Source organism: Nomascus leucogenys, chromosome 2 (assembly GCF_006542625.1).
Source record: "Nomascus leucogenys isolate Asia chromosome 2, Asia_NLE_v1, whole genome shotgun sequence".
NCBI lineage: Eukaryota > Metazoa > Chordata > Mammalia > Primates > Hylobatidae > Nomascus > Nomascus leucogenys.
In genome coordinates this window covers 154,741,439-154,756,434 of record NC_044382.1, presented here as the reverse complement: position 1 = coordinate 154,756,434, position 14,996 = coordinate 154,741,439, and the positions used below count along the sequence as shown (strand labels likewise).

The 14,996-nt window shown below is 54.3% G+C and overlaps 1 protein-coding gene across 2 annotated transcripts in view; it reads right to left on the bottom strand.

Annotated features, from left to right (window-relative positions):
• The window catches only part of ZC3H18 (zinc finger CCCH-type containing 18), a 63,082-nt gene extending 61,504 nt beyond the window's left edge, over positions 1 to 1,578 (bottom strand). For both annotated transcript variants that reach the window (XM_030820138.1, XM_030820144.1), the window contains exon 1: positions 1,374 to 1,578. The gene's annotated coding sequence lies outside the window, so the exon portion shown is untranslated. The remainder of the gene's footprint in view (positions 1 to 1,373) is intronic.
• Positions 1,579 to 14,996: the final 13,418 nt, after the last annotated feature.

Genomic DNA, 14,996 nt, shown 5'->3' with positions numbered 1-14,996 from the left:
AAGCACATTTTGGGACAATTACTTTCAACAGAGCAGTCCCTATTTGAATGCGTAAGTTCTGGTACATCTGATTAAAATTCTGACTCATAACCTCATGGACTTAAAATATCTAAATGAAGGTTATCGAGGTTGGTGACAGACCTCACGTGCAAACTGACCAAGCGTGACCACTAAATTCCTTGATAAGGAGGTACTCACCTTGAGATGCTCTGTAGCTGTGACAAAATACAAATCTCTTTAAACACGATCCAGGCCACTGGTTAACTTACCTGATTGCTTTCTGGAGTGACTCCACAAAGCTTTCTTACAACATTTCAGCATGTCTCACCTAAAACGGGAGAGGAGTTTCCGGCTTTGGGACACATTTGACTGGTTCCAGGGCTGGCTGGGCTCCATACTGCCCTTAGATAGTAAAATTATCAGGCAAAGACTCTTCCCAAGGCTGGGAAGCGGGATTCAGCCGAGGTCAAGGCCCACCCGGAGAATCCCAACTACTGAACGGGCAAAGACTACTCTACAGACAACAGGCTGGAGGTGAGTCTCACAGGAGAAATGATGAGCACCTTGCTACACCCCAAACGGTACTTCAGATGCCAAACACTCTCTTCTTCCATTTTCCCAAATGGGTCTGAAGAATGACCTACTCTTGCAAATGAGTTAGCGTTGTTCGAACAAAGCTTATTTAAAACGGCCACTCTACCCGGCAAACTCAGCTGTCATAAAGTATTCAGGAAAAAATTCTGGCAGGAGCAAGGCTGTAAGTTTCAGTTCTTCCAGCATTATAGCTGCAGTTGGTGTATACAAAGGACCCAACACCTCTGATCTCCTAATCCAAGGGGCAAGGAAGTTACATACTCCTAAGAGATCGGCGCGCGTCTTGGGGCAATCACTACGTCCAAACTGTGCACACTTTGAAGCTGCGGAGCAAGTTCCAGGAGGTTCATAAAGAGCTCAAAGTTCTCCGAAGAGCCCAGCAACAGCCCGGGCTGACCTACTCCGGAGGTGAAGCTGGGCGCCTCTCACTGCCCCTTAGCGGGTGGCACACATGTGCCACGCGAGTGGCCCGGAAGAGAAATGACAGCTTCAGGAAAATAAACTCTGTCGCGGGGCGCGGAGGCAGCGCGCGAAGAGCTCGGGAGCCCAGGGCGCCCCAGGACCGCGGGGCCGGCTTACGGACGGAACGCGGAGTGGTGCCTGTCTCAAGGTCCCCCCTCCCAGGGCCCGAGGGCCATGCTTCGGCCGGCGGGTCCGCACGGCCGGACGCGCGCCGGGCTCCCGGGCCTCACTCCCGCCGCCGCCGCCGCCGCCTCGGCGGCCTCCTCCTCCCGCCGCCGCCGGCCCGGCCTCCCGCCGCCCGCTCGACCCCAGCTAACCTCAGCGCTAGGGCGGAAAGGGGGCCACGGCTCCGCTGGAGTCGGAGCGGCGTGGAGAAGACGTCCCTTGGCCCTTCCGCTCCTCACAGGCTCTGGCTCCAGGCTCGACGCGGGCGGAACAAACGGGCTCCACTACCCGCGGGGGCCGGCCATTGTGCGACGTCATCAGGCCGCGACGGTCGTCCTACGGCCGGCGGGCTTCCCTCCCTCGCCCCGCCCCCTCTAGCTTCCTTCCGGCCTCCGCGCGGTTCCGCCCCCGGCAGCGCGCGCCCGGACCCGCGCTCGCCCGCCGAACCCCCACTACAGCGCAGGCGCCACGGGGAGTTTGCTCCTCGAGCAGCGGGCGTCCGGGTCCGCGCCTGCGCACAGGGCTCCCCGCGGCCGCCGGGTCACGTGACGGGGCTCCGGCTCGGCAGGCGGGTTCTTCATCCCTGGGGATGATCGAGTTCATCAAAGCGGAAAACTTAAGGCGGTTTTCGTCGGGCTGATACCTCTTGCTTTATTGAATGTTGGTATTAAATGCTTAGCTCCGGAATTATTTTTTGAGGTATCGACTTTAGATTAAAAGCCTAACAATTCTTACCTTTCCCGTGGGCTGCCTGGCTCCCCGCGCGGTTCAACGCGAGCAGCGCCAGCGAGGGGACCTGTCGCGTGTCCTGCTCAACGCGGTGTCCGCCGGGCGCGTCCACAGCCCGGGGCGTCCAGGGGCTGCAGCTGTGCGAGCTGCTCTAGAGACGGAGGGCCCGGCCGGAGACCAGGGGCCGGCGGTTTCATCCTGCGCTGGCCCTTGCCAACGATGTGGCTGGTCCTGGGAATCATAGGGCTTCGCTCACCCCATCTTCCTGCATACAAGGGGGCGAGATGTCCACAAACTGAGTAACAGACAAACAAAATGCGGGCTGTCCACGCAGTGGAGTGTGAGTCAGCCATCAAGAAGAGTGAAGTTCAGACCCATGCCACAACATGGGTGAACCTTGGAGACATACTAAGTAAAGTAAGCCAATCGCAAAAGGACAAAAACTGTGCGACTCCATGCTATGGACCGACTTCTGTCCCCCTAACATTTGTATGTGAAGCCTTAATCCCCAGTGTGACTGTGTTTGCGGAAAGGGCCTTTAGAGAAGTAATTAAGGTTAAATCAGATCATAAGGGTGGGGTCCTCATCTGATAGGATTAGTGTCCTTGGAAGAGGTACCACAGGCCTGGCACTGTGGCTCACACCTGTAATCCTAGCACTTTTGGAGGCCAAGGTGGGAGGACCACCTCCTCCAGGAGCTTGAGACCAGCCTGGGCAACAAAGCAAGACCCCTGTCTCTACAAAAAAAATTAACAGGGCACCGTGGTGCGTGCCTGTAGTCCCAGCAACTTGTTATGATTATGTAAGAGAAATGTGAATTCAACCCTGGTGATTTTGGGTCGCGTCAGGAGCAGCCCTGCGACACCAGTTGGCACCTTCTGCAGGCTCTATGTTTCGATAAGACAAGGTCCCACCCAGCAAGTGCCCCTTGGTCAGTTGATGAACATAAGCCTGCATGGACCTTACTGTCCATGTAAAGGAGCGGCCAGCACCAGCTGTGACAGACACGTGCCTGGCTGCGATCTAAGTTTCATGAACAGTAAACTCTGTTGGTCACAGCCTCTTTGGAAAACAATGTCAGTTTAAAAGGAGTGCCCTGTGACCAGCAGTGCCACCCTCGACAGGGTTCTCCAAGTGGGACTCGGGCAAGCAGCCTCAGTATCATGAGGGGTTGTTAGGATGTGCCTTCCTGGGCCCTGCCCCAGAGTGGCTGCACCAGCGACGGGGAGTGGGGTCCCGGGGCCCTGTGGTCCATGAAGAGCTCTCAGGGGATTCTGATGCCTAGTGGCACAGGTGGGCCACCGGACTGGGGTGTCATCTGCCCATGGGCACGAGACATGAACAGGGACATAGCAGGTCTGTTAGTAGTCACAACTAAAAGAACAAAGGAGCCAAGCGCAGTGGCCCATGCCTGTAATCCCAGCACTTTGGGAGGCCGAGGCGGGCGGATCGCGAGGTCAGGAGATAGAGACCATCCTGGCTAACATGGTGAAACCCCGTCTCTACTAAAAATACAAAAAATTAGCCGGGTGTGGTGGCGGGCATCTGTAGTCCCAGCCACTCAGGAGGCTGAGGCAGGAGAACGGCGTGAACCTGGGAGCTTGCAGTGAGCTGATATCATGTCACTGCACTCCAGCCTGGGTGACAGAGCGAGACTCCGTCTCAAAAAAAAAAAAAAAAAAAAAAAAAAAAAGAACAAAGGAAAAAACCAGAAAACCACCCAGATGTTGATCAACAGCTGATTGTAATACTGTCATAGTAACCTGGTACGACGTGTGCAACACTGTGGTTGTTAAAAATGCTAATACGTGAACCTCCGGTGTGTATACACATATATAAATAAACGGGTGAAGACCATCTGTGATGTTGCACGACAAAGGCAAGTGCAGAAGCAGACAGGGTGGGCACATTTCTTTTCTTTTTTTTTTTGAGACGGAGTCTCACTCTGTTGCCCAGGCTGGAGTGCAGTGGCACGATCTCGGCTCACTGCAACCTCCGCCTCCCGGGTTCAAGCTATTCTCCTGCCTCAGCCTTTTGAGTAGCTGGGACTACAGGCGCCTGCCACCACGCTCTGCTAGTTTTTTGTATTTTTAGTAGAGACGAGGTTTCTCAGTGTTAGCCAGGATGGTCTCGATCTTCTGACCTCGTGATCCTCCCGCCTCGGCCTCCCAAAGTGTTGGGATTATAGGCGTGAGCCACTGCGCCCGGCCCACGTTTCTATATAATTAAAATAATGAGCGGTTTTGTTGACGGTGTAGGGCACCCAGAGCCTGTGGTCTGTGCTGGGAGTGAAAGTGGTGGCCCCGCTCCAGAAGCCTGCGATGGCGCTCACTGAACCGCAGCCTGTGTGCAGCCAGAACCTGGGCTGTGCTACTCCTCTGTGACTTCCCAGAAGAGGTGAGCTGCAAAGTCCAGCAAAAGGCACATCCAAGATCGTTCACCCCAGCGTGACTTGTTACACTCCGGACTAGAAGGAACCCCAAGGTGCTTCAGTAATAGAACGAAGAACCAGCGGTGGTGTAACCCCCACACAGTGGAATATCGTACAGGACCAAAAAGGACATGCTACCCCTACAAGCAACATGGATCTCAGAGGCAGGACGTTGCGCAGAAGAAGCCAGACACAAATGCTTCGGCTCGTATTGGTGCGACTCATTACAGGCAGCCGAATCTGTGGCGATGGGGGCCCCAGGAACAGTGACCAGGAGGCAGTCCCAGGGAGCCTGCGGCGGGGGCTGATAGTCAGTAGCTTGACCTGGTTGGGATGTTCTATTTTTAAGCTGGAGTCCATCATGTTTGTTTATTTGTTTATTTTGTAGAAGTGGGGGTCTCGCAGAGGTAGGGTCTCACTGTGTTGCCCAGGCTGGTCTCAAACTCCGGGCCTCAAGCGATCCTCCCACCTTGGCCTTCCAAAGTGCTGGGATTACAGGAGTGAGCCACTGCATGGGGCCATTATTGTTATTGGTGCTTAAAAGTATTTAGTAAACATTTTATTTAACCTAAAAACACTTCATTCAGGCCGGGCACCGTGGCTCATGCCTGTAATCCCAGCACTTTGGGAGGCCGAGGTGGGCGGATCACAAGGTCAGGAGATCGAGACCATCCTGGCTAACACAGTGAAACCCCGTCTCTACTAAAAATACAAAACATATGCCGGGCGAGGTGGCGGGCGCCTGTAGTCCCAGCTACTCAGGAGGCTGAGGCAGGAGAATGGTATGAACCCCAGGGGGTGGAGCTTACAGTGAGCCGAGATCACGCCACTGCACTCCAGGCTGGGCGACAGCGAGACTCTGTCTCAAAAAAAAAAAAAATAAATAAATAAATATAAATAAATAAATAAATAAAATAAAATAAAAACACTTCATTCAGAGAACAGAGGCTGGATGGAACATGGCGTGCCAGGTGGTGAGAGAACTGACCCCCTCTTCCAGAGCAGGAAGTGGATAAATGACTTTTAAGCCTAATTTCTGGGGTGGTGAAACTCTTCTGTATGAAGAAGTACAAATATGTAATGTCCCATGATGGCAGCTATGGGACATTACATATTTGCCAAAACCCACATAATGTACAACGCCAAGAGTGAACTGTAATGTAAACTGTGGACTTAAGTAAGTGCTCGTGTCCCCATATGGGCTAGTTGGTTGTGATGCAGGGCAGGTGAGGCCCAAAGTGGAGCTTAGCCTGTAGGCGTTCTTGGCTTTGCCCAAGAAAGAATTCAAGAACAAGCCGGAGGTAGAAGAGAACAACTTGATTGAAGAGGCAGTGTGACAGGTCCGTGACGGCTCCTGCAGAGCTGCGCTCCCCGGAATGCAGAGAGCGGCAGCTCAGGGCACTTCTGCAGACCCATTATACCCACTTTTAATTACATGCAGATTAAGGGGCAGTTTATGCAGAAATTTCTAGGGAAGTAGAGTCACTTCTGGGTCACTGAGTCATTGCCATGGAAAGGAGTGGGAGTGTCGCCATGGCAATGGTAAACTGACTCAGAACACTGGTGGGTGTGTCTTTTTTTTTTTTTTTTCCCTGAGACGGGGTCTCCCTCTGTCACCCACATTAGAGTGCAGTGGCCTGATCTCGGCTCACCACAACCTCTGTCTCCTGGGCTCAAGCAGTTCTGCTTCAATGTCCCGAGTAGCTGGGGCTGCAGGCATGGGACATCATGCCCGGCTAATTTTTGTATTTTTAGTAGAGACGGGGTTTCACCATGTAGGCCAGGCTCGTCTCAAACTCCTGACCTCTGGTGATCTGCCTGCCTGGGCCTCTAAAAGTGCTGGAATTACAGGCATGAGCCACTGCGCCCGGCCTGGTGTGTCTTATAAAAAGCTGCTTCTGCCTCGCCCTATTTTAGCCAGTCCTGTTTGGTCCCAGCTCCAAGACCTGCTTCCAGAGTCGAGTCCTGCCTCCTATCTCAATTGTAATAAATGTTCTGCACCAGTGCAGGGTGTTAATAAGAGGGGAGATGGGCAGGGGTGCTGTGGGTACAGGGGAACTCTGCTCATTTTTCTTTTTCTTTTTTTTTGAGATGGAGTCTTGCTCTGTCGCCCACGCTGGAGTGCAGTATCGCAATCTCGGCTCACTGCAAGCTCCACCTCCCAGGTTCACGCCGTTCTTCTGCCTCAGCCTCCCGAGTAGCTGGGACTACAAGGGTGCGCCACCACACCCGGCTAATTTTTGTATTTTTTAGTAGAGACGGGGTTTCACCATATTGGCCAGGCTGATCTCGAACTCCTGACCTTGTGATCTGCCTGCCTTGGCCTCCCAAAGTGCTGGGATTACAGGCGTGAGCCACCACGCCTGGCCTAAAATGCACACTTATAAGTGTGCAGTTTGATGAGTTTTCACAAAGTGTGCATCCACACAGGCCCACCTCCCGAGCAGAGCCCTGTGACAATGACTCAGCCCTTAGCGCACCTGCTAGGAGAGAAGAGTTGGAGGCAGGAACTTCTTCCAGTTGCTTTATGTGCAGAGGAGGAGGCTGAGGCCCAGAGATCGCTCGTCCAAGACCACCCCTGGCTTAGCCAGAGCCCACACTGAAACCCAGCGTTCTCACCTGTTTTCTTGGCATTGTGCAAAGCCACTTGCAAAGAAGGTAGTGATTGCCCCACTGAAGAGCAAGGGGAAACAATGCAGGCTTTTGAGCAGGGGAGCAACGTGAAGAAAGTAGCATGTTATCATTTAGAAGGCCTCCTATATCTGAACCACCTCTGATTCTGTCGCTATTAAGTGCTTTCTCTCTTAGTTTTCAGTGATCTAGTCCCTCCCTCTTTTTTTTTTTTTTTTTTTTTTTTTGGAGACAGAGTCTTACTCATCCCCCAGGCTGGAGTGTACTGGCACAATCTCGGCTCACTGCAACCTCCGCCTCCCGGGTTCAAGTGATTCTCCTGTCTCAGCCTCCTGAGTAGCTGAGATTACAGGCATACGCCACCATGCCTGGCTAATTTTTGTATTTTTACTAAAGACAAGTTTTCATCATGTTGGCCAGGTTGGTCTCAAACTCCCATCCTCCAGTGATCCGCCGGACTTGGCCTCCCAATGTGCTGGCATTACAGGTGTGAGCCGCCGTGCCCTGCCCTTCCCACATTTTTGAGACGGGGTCTTGCATGTGTTGCCCAGGCTGGAGTGCAGTGGTGCGATCATGGTTCACTGCAGCCTCAAACTCTTGGGCTCAAGCGCTCCTCCCGCCTCGGCCCTCAGAGCAACTAGGAGCACAGGTGTGCACCACCATGCCCAGCTATTGTTTTCGTTTTGTGCAGAGATGGGTTCCCAGTGTGTTACCCCAGCTGGTCTCAAACTCCTACGCTCAAATGATTTTCCCACCTTGGCTTCCTAAAGTGCTGGAATTATGGGCATCAGCACCATGTCTGGTGATCTGGTCCCTTCTTCTTTTTTATTTTTAATTTTTTCTTTTTTGAGACAAGGTCTCACTCTGTCGCCCAAGCTGGAGTGCGGTGGCATGAACAGGGCTCACTGCAGCCTCCACCCCGGAGCTCAAGTGATCCTCCCACCTCAGCCTTCCTCGTACCTGGGACTACAGGCATGCACCACCACTCCTGGCTTCTGGTCCCTTTTAAGAGCACGCCTTGTGCTATGGTTTGAATGTTTCTCCCACACTTTGTGTGTTGGCAACTTAATCTCCACAAGTATTTGCTTTTGGAGGTAATTAGGATTGGATGAGCTCATCAGAGTGTGCCCCCATGATGGGACTAGTGGCCTCATAATAAGAGGAACAGGCCAGGCATGGTGACTCACGCCTGTAATCCCAGCACTTTGGGAGGCTGAGGTGGGCGGAGCACGAGGTCAGGAGTTCCAGACCAGCCTGGCCAATATGACAAAACCTGTCAGTACTAAAAATACAAAAATTAGCTGGGCGTGGTGGCAGGTGCCTGTAATCCCAGCTACCTGGGAGGCTGAGACAGGAGGCAGAGGTTGCAGTGACCCGAGATGGTGCCACTGCATTCCAGCCCGGGTGACAAAGCAAGACTCCGTCTCAAAAAAAAAAGAGAAAGAGAGACTTGGGCTGGCGTGCTCTTGCCCTGTCAGATGCCAGCGCCATGCTCTTGGACCTCCAGCCTTCAGAACTGTAAGAAACAAACCTCTCTTCTCTATAAACTACCCACTCTTAGCTATAGCAACAGGAAACAGACTAAGACACCTTGTAACTTTTTTGTGTGTGTGCTGCGATTACAGGCATGAGCCATCGCGCCCAGGTTGGCCCTGTCCAGACTTGCTTTGGGGGTTGCAGCCCTTGTTCCCAGGGAGTGGAACTTCTGTGCTCCCAAGGGAAAGCCTGTGTTGGTCACCAGCCCCCGCGCCCCACAGGGCTTGGTCTCCAGCCCGTGGCGGCTGCCGACACCCCTGCTCAGCTCTGCAGCCTCCTGGGAGCCTTTTCTGTTGTGTTTCTTGGGGGCATATTCAGCTTAGGGGGTGGCCACGGCCTGAAGGGGACTTGCACTCAGGGCTTTGGGCTCTTTCTCCAAGTTACCTCAGGCCCCAGCAGGTTTGGAGCCTCAAACTCTAATCCCTGTTTCTGAGCTCGGCAAGGCTGTCCTTTCTGCTTTCGGACCTCCATGCCGTTGTGGAAAGATGCCCTACGAGGAAAGCCAGGGTGAACGTGGGCTCACTTTCTTCTTTATGTTCACTCGAGGGACACAGCCCCGGGCCCCGCCAGCGCTGGTTACTCCCCACAGGCCCCGTTACATGTGTGTATCACACAGCGAAGCGTGTGTGCCCAGCCTGTATCCATGTCTTCAGCAGGAGGGCGAGTGTGATACCAGCAGTTCTGTCTGAAAGCATTTCACGAAGGATAGCCCTTGCTATTTTCTCAAAGGGCCACCAGAGGGCACTCCCACTCAGCCCGACCGCCGTTCCCCGGGGGAAGGGGGGATGGGGGGGAAGGGGATGGGGGTGAGGGGTGGGGGTGGGGTTGGGGGATGGGGTTGAGGGATGGGGGTGGGGATGGGGGTGGGGTGGGGGATGTGGGGTGGGAGATGGAGGTGGGGGATGGGGTGGGTTGGGGGATGGGGTGGGGGGAGGGGTGGGGGATGGGGGTGGGGGGGATGGAGGTGGGGGTGTTTCTGGGCCCTGGACTGCAGGTGAAACCTGCAGGAAGCCCTGTCTGTTCTGTGTGGGACCCCCACTTCCATCGTGGCCCCCACCACAGATGCAGCAAATCCACTCCAGTCCCCGTCCCAGCCTCTGGAGGGGTGCCGGCTCTGACCCCATCTGGCCCCTTGCCTTTCCCTTGAGATGTCCATGGACCCCCAACTCTTTGATGAGGTCTCAGACACCGGGGAGAGGATTCCCGGGGCAGCTGAGCCTCAGGCTGGGGGCTTTTCTGTTGTTTCTGCAGCCCCAGGGCCTGGGGACCTCTGCCCATGGGACCTCTGCAGGCTGGTTGGGGTGAATGAATGATTGATTGATGAATGAATGAATGAATGCCAGTTCAGCTCCCATTTCACCGGCTGGAATTTGGGACTCGGACTGGCTTCCTGGCTCCTCAGCTTGCAGACGGCCTATTGTGGGACTTCACCTCATGACCGTGTGAGTTAATACTCCCAATAAACTCCCCTCCATGTATACATCTGTCCTATTAGAGCTGTCCCTCTAGAGAACCCTGACCCATACACTGGGGGTGATGTCAACGCTGCTGTGACTGTCATTTTCTGGTTCTAGAGAAACAATGGACTCACTGAGACCAAGGGCGAGGGGAGGCAAGGCCCGGGTTGGGGCTGAAGACACAGGTTCCAGGCGCAGCTCTGCTGCTCACCGATGAGGCTTCTCCTCTGTTGAGCAGGTACAATCGTAGGGCCCTACTCTTGAGCTTGCCATGTGGGCTGACGGTGGCGGGTCCACATCCAAACACTCCGCATGATGCCTGGCATGCAGACAGGGTTCCGTAAAGCTTGGTCATCATAGACTCTTCCATTTTTTACCGCCGAGCACTTCATGACTCCTTTGGGCAAATGACTTCCCTCTCTGGACCCCTGTCTCCACTTCCACGTGGTGGTGGGCTCAGGACAGATGGCTTTGTAGCTCCATCCCATGCCATTTCATTAGCTCTGCCCATGCCATTTCATTCCATTCTCTTCCTTAGCTTCTCCTTGCCTTGGCTTCTCTACTGGGGTGATTTCAGCACCACAGGGAGGACAGCAGCCCGGGAGCTGTCCACGGAGCTGAATTCACAGGAGGGCACCTGGTGGAGAACGCGGGGTGGGGCTGGAGGTGGGGGTGGGAGGGAAGCAGCAGGGGATGGCCAGAAATGGAGGGAGCTTGCTTCCACTGGGCACAAGTGGGTCTTCCACACCATGAGAGCTCATGGAGTCTGCCTTTTCCGTTGTTCCAGGTGGCCCCAGTTGGGAGCTGAGATGTGTTGATGGGGGTGCTGGGAACCATAACCTGCCAGCTGTGGCTTGGCCATCCCCTCTGCCACAGCTTTTCCGCCCGTTAGCCCTTTTCCCTGGAGTCCCTCCTTCAGCCAGGTCCTGAAAATTCACACCTTTTGGCCAAGCTGCTGAAAATACCACTCAGCCAGAACTCATGCGATCATGCCAGCCTCATTCATGACACCCCCAAACCAGAAACAGCCCAGGAGCCCATCAACAGCTTCATGGGAAAATGTAATGCAGTCTATTCCATCACTGGACCTTTAGGCAGCAATGAAGACAGGTGAATTGCAGGTGCACAGCATGGATGCCTCTCTCAAACAATCACATCGAGCAGAAGTGGCCAGGCTCGATTCTGTGGAATCTGTGTGGATCACAAACAGGCAACATAGAGGATGGTGTTTTGGGGTGCATGTTGAGGGAGAGAAGGGGTTCTCTTCATCACAATGGTGGATGGCCTCCAGGAAGGGAGGGACAGTGTCTGGGAAGCCAGGGGCCTCTGGGATGCTGAAAAATTCTTTTTCTTCTTTTTTTTTTTTTTGAAATGGAGACTCACTGTGTGGCCAACGCTGGAGTGCAATGGTGGGACCTGGGCTCACTGCAACCTCTGCCTCCCGGTTCAAGCGATTCTCATGCCTCAGCCTCCTGAGTGGCTGGAATTACATGTGCCTGCCACCATGCCTGGTTAATTTTTAGTAGAGACGGGGTTTCGCCATGTTGGCCAGGCTGATCTCGAACTTCTGACCTCAGGTGATCTGCCCACCTTGGCCTCCCAAAGTGCTGGGATTACAGGCATGAGCCACTGCACCCAGCCCAGAATGGTTAATTTTATATTACGTGAATTTCACTCAATAAAAAAAGACAGGAAGGGGAGAGAAAGAAAGAAAAGGCCCTGGGGGCCGGGCACGGTGGCTCACGCCTGTAATCCGAGCACTTTCGGAGGCCGAGGCGGGTGGATCACAAGGTCAGGAGATTGAGACCATCCTGGCTAACATGGTGAAAACCCATCTCTACTAAAAATACAAAAAATTAGCTGGGCGTGGTGGCGGGCGCCTATAGTCCCAGCTACTCGGGAGGCTGAGGCAGGAGAATGGTGTGAACCCAGGAGGCGGGGCTTGCAGTGAGCCGAGATTACGTCACTGCACTCCAGCCTGGATGACACAGTGAGACTCTGTCTCCAAAAAAAAGGGCAGGGGACAGCAGGGGGCCCAGGGGAGTCAAGGTGCCTGTGAGTGTCCCCACTAGCCCACCTCTCCTCCCTGCCCCCCGCAGGCCCTGGAAGCACAGGGGTGTCCCCTGGAGAAGTCTGGAGTGACTTTTAAAACAGAGATATGGGGACCCATCTGATTCTGAGTTTCTGGCCAACAGCGCTCCATGTGGTTCAGAAGTTGCATTGTCTCAGGACGGGAGCAAAGACCAGCTAATAGCTGTCAAGGGCTGGCCTCTTGCTAGGGCCTTGGCCCAACTTTCTCTTTTGCTCCTACCAAAGGCCCTGGGAAGCAGGGTACTGATGGTAAGAAATGAAGCTCACAGAGTTTCAGTGCCGAACTCAACATTGCACCACCAGAGCACAGGAGGGCACGAGACTCACACTCCCAGAGAACGGGAAGATGTGGGACTTATACCCCAGAGAATGGGAGGACGCGGGACTCACACCCCCAGAGAACAGGAGGACGTGGGACTCACACCCCCGGAGTACAGGGCGACATGGGACTCACACCCCAGGAGTACAGGGGGACATGGGACTCACACTCCCGGAGCATGGGGGGACACGGGACTCACAGCACATCTTTAACTCCTAATCCCGTCTACTGGGGAGGGTGAGGCAGGAGAATCACTTGAACGCAGGAGGCAGAGGTTGCAGTGAGCTGAGATCGTGCCACTACACTCTAGCCTGGGCAACAGAGCGAGACTCTTTTGTCATTTCCCTTTACTCCATAGCTGCTTTGGTTTTTCTTTTCTTTTTTTTTTTGAGATGGAGAGCTGGAGTGCAGTGGCATGATCTCCGCTCACTTGAAACTCCGCCTTTTTTGTATTTTTAGTAGAGAGAGGTCTAGAAGGCTCAGCTGCAGCCGCCTGCCCCCGCAAGGCATTCCTGGCACAGAAAGGGTAAAATCAGACTCTAAACTCATTCAGCTGAGTGGCTTGTCCTGGGTGTGCTGTAACAACTGACCACCAATGGGCGGCTTAAAGCAACAGAAGCTGGCTGGGCACAGTGGCTGCACCTGCAATCCCAGCGCTTGGGAGGCTGAGGCGAGAGGATCACTTGAAGCCAGGAGTTCAAGTCCCAGCTGGGCAGCATAGTGATATCCCCATCTCTTAAAAAAGATGGTGCACACCTGTAGTTCCAGCTACTCTGGAGGCTGAGGTGAGAGGCTTTCTTCAGCCCAGGAGGTCGAGGCTACAGTGAGCCGTGATTCAGCCACTGCACTCCAACCTGGGCAAGAGAGTGAGAGCCTGTCTCAAACAACAACAATAATGACAACAAAAACATCCAGAAACATATCGCCTCACAGTTCTATAGGCCAGATGTCTGACAGCAGAGTCATGAAGTGGAAATCGAGGCACGGGCAGGGCTGCAGGCTGCAGGGCAGGCTCCCCATTGCCTCTTCCAGGTTCCCAGGCCCCAGGCAACTGTGGCTCCTATACCTTGAGGCTGCATTGTTCCTGCTCTGCCTTTGTGGTCCCACGCCTCTCCTCTTCCATCTGTGTCCAGTCTCCCTCTGCCTCTCTCTTAGGAGAACTCACGATCACGTCAGGTCTGTCCAGATGCCTTCTTTCTCTCCGTCTTTAACTCAATCATGTCTGCAAAGACCTTTCTTCCACACGCAGTCACGTTCACAGGGTTAGGGTTAGGGATGTGGATGTCTTTTTTTTTTTTTGAGACGGGAGTCTCGCTCTGTCGCCCAGGCTGGAGTGCAGCGGCACAATCTCGGCTCACTGCAAGCTCCGCCTCCCAGGTTCACGCCATTCTCCTACCTCAGCCTCCCGAGTAGCTGGGACTACAGGCACCTGCCACCACGCCCGGCTAATTTTTTGTATTTTTAGTAGAGACGGAGTTTCACCGTGTTAGCCAGGATGGTCTCGATCTCCTGACCTCGTGATCCGCCCGCCTTGGCCTCCGAAAGTGCTGGGATTACAGGCGTGAGGCACCACGCCTGGCCTGGGACGTGGATGTCTTTTAGGGGCCATTTTCAGTGGCCACATCATGTGTGAGTGAGGGGACCAGTTTCTGAGCGGCGGCCCTGGTTTCTGAGCCCTCGTGGTGTGCTCAGTCCTTGTGAGGTTATATAGGTGAGGTAAGAAGTGTGGCCCCCAGCATGCAGCCTGTTTCTGTTTCTCTTTTTCTCCCTCTAAGGCAGCACAGGTGGCCCAGATGTACCCTTCCGAGCAGGTGAGGCTGGCTGAGCCCTCTGGGTTTTCCATCCTTGCCGGTAAGTAGGGCTGAAAGCAGCACTTTCGCCCAAGTGCTAGGAAACGAGATGCTGTGTGTAGAGTTAGTGGCAGCTGCCTGGCCTGGTGGTAAAGCTCCTGGAAATGGGTGACTGTGTGAGTCCGGGCTCACGCTGCTCTAAAGAGCTACTGGAGACTGGGTCATTTATGAAGAAAGAGGTTTAATTGGCTCACAGTTCCACAGGCTGTGTAGGAAGTGTGGCTGGGAGTCCTCAGGAAACTCACAGTCATGGTGGAAGGTGAAGGGGAAGCAGGCACGTCCTCATGTGGTGGCAGGAGAGAGACAGCATGAGTGGGGAAGTGCCGCATACTTTAAAACCATCAGATCTCGTGGGAACTCACTATCATGAGAATAGTGAGGGGGAAATCTGCCCCCGTGATCCAGTCACCTCCCACCAGGCCCATCCCCTAACCTTGGGAATGACAATTCAACACGAGATCTGGGTGGGGACACAGGGCCAAACCACATCAGTGGCTTTCGGGAGATCTGAGTAGCAATGAAGGCACGGCCCCCTTGGGAGAAAGTGTCTGCAGGAAGCGCCTGGTGAATTCTGCGGTGCTCACCATGGGCTGGGCGGGTTTTCAGTGGGGGCGGCAGGGCCTTGGGGATGGGGCCACACTCTAGGGAACCCTTTGGGTTGGGGAGTGAGCCCCGCTCTCTCTGGGCATAGGCAGCCCCAGCACAGCAGAGGGCATAGTCAGGCGTGAATT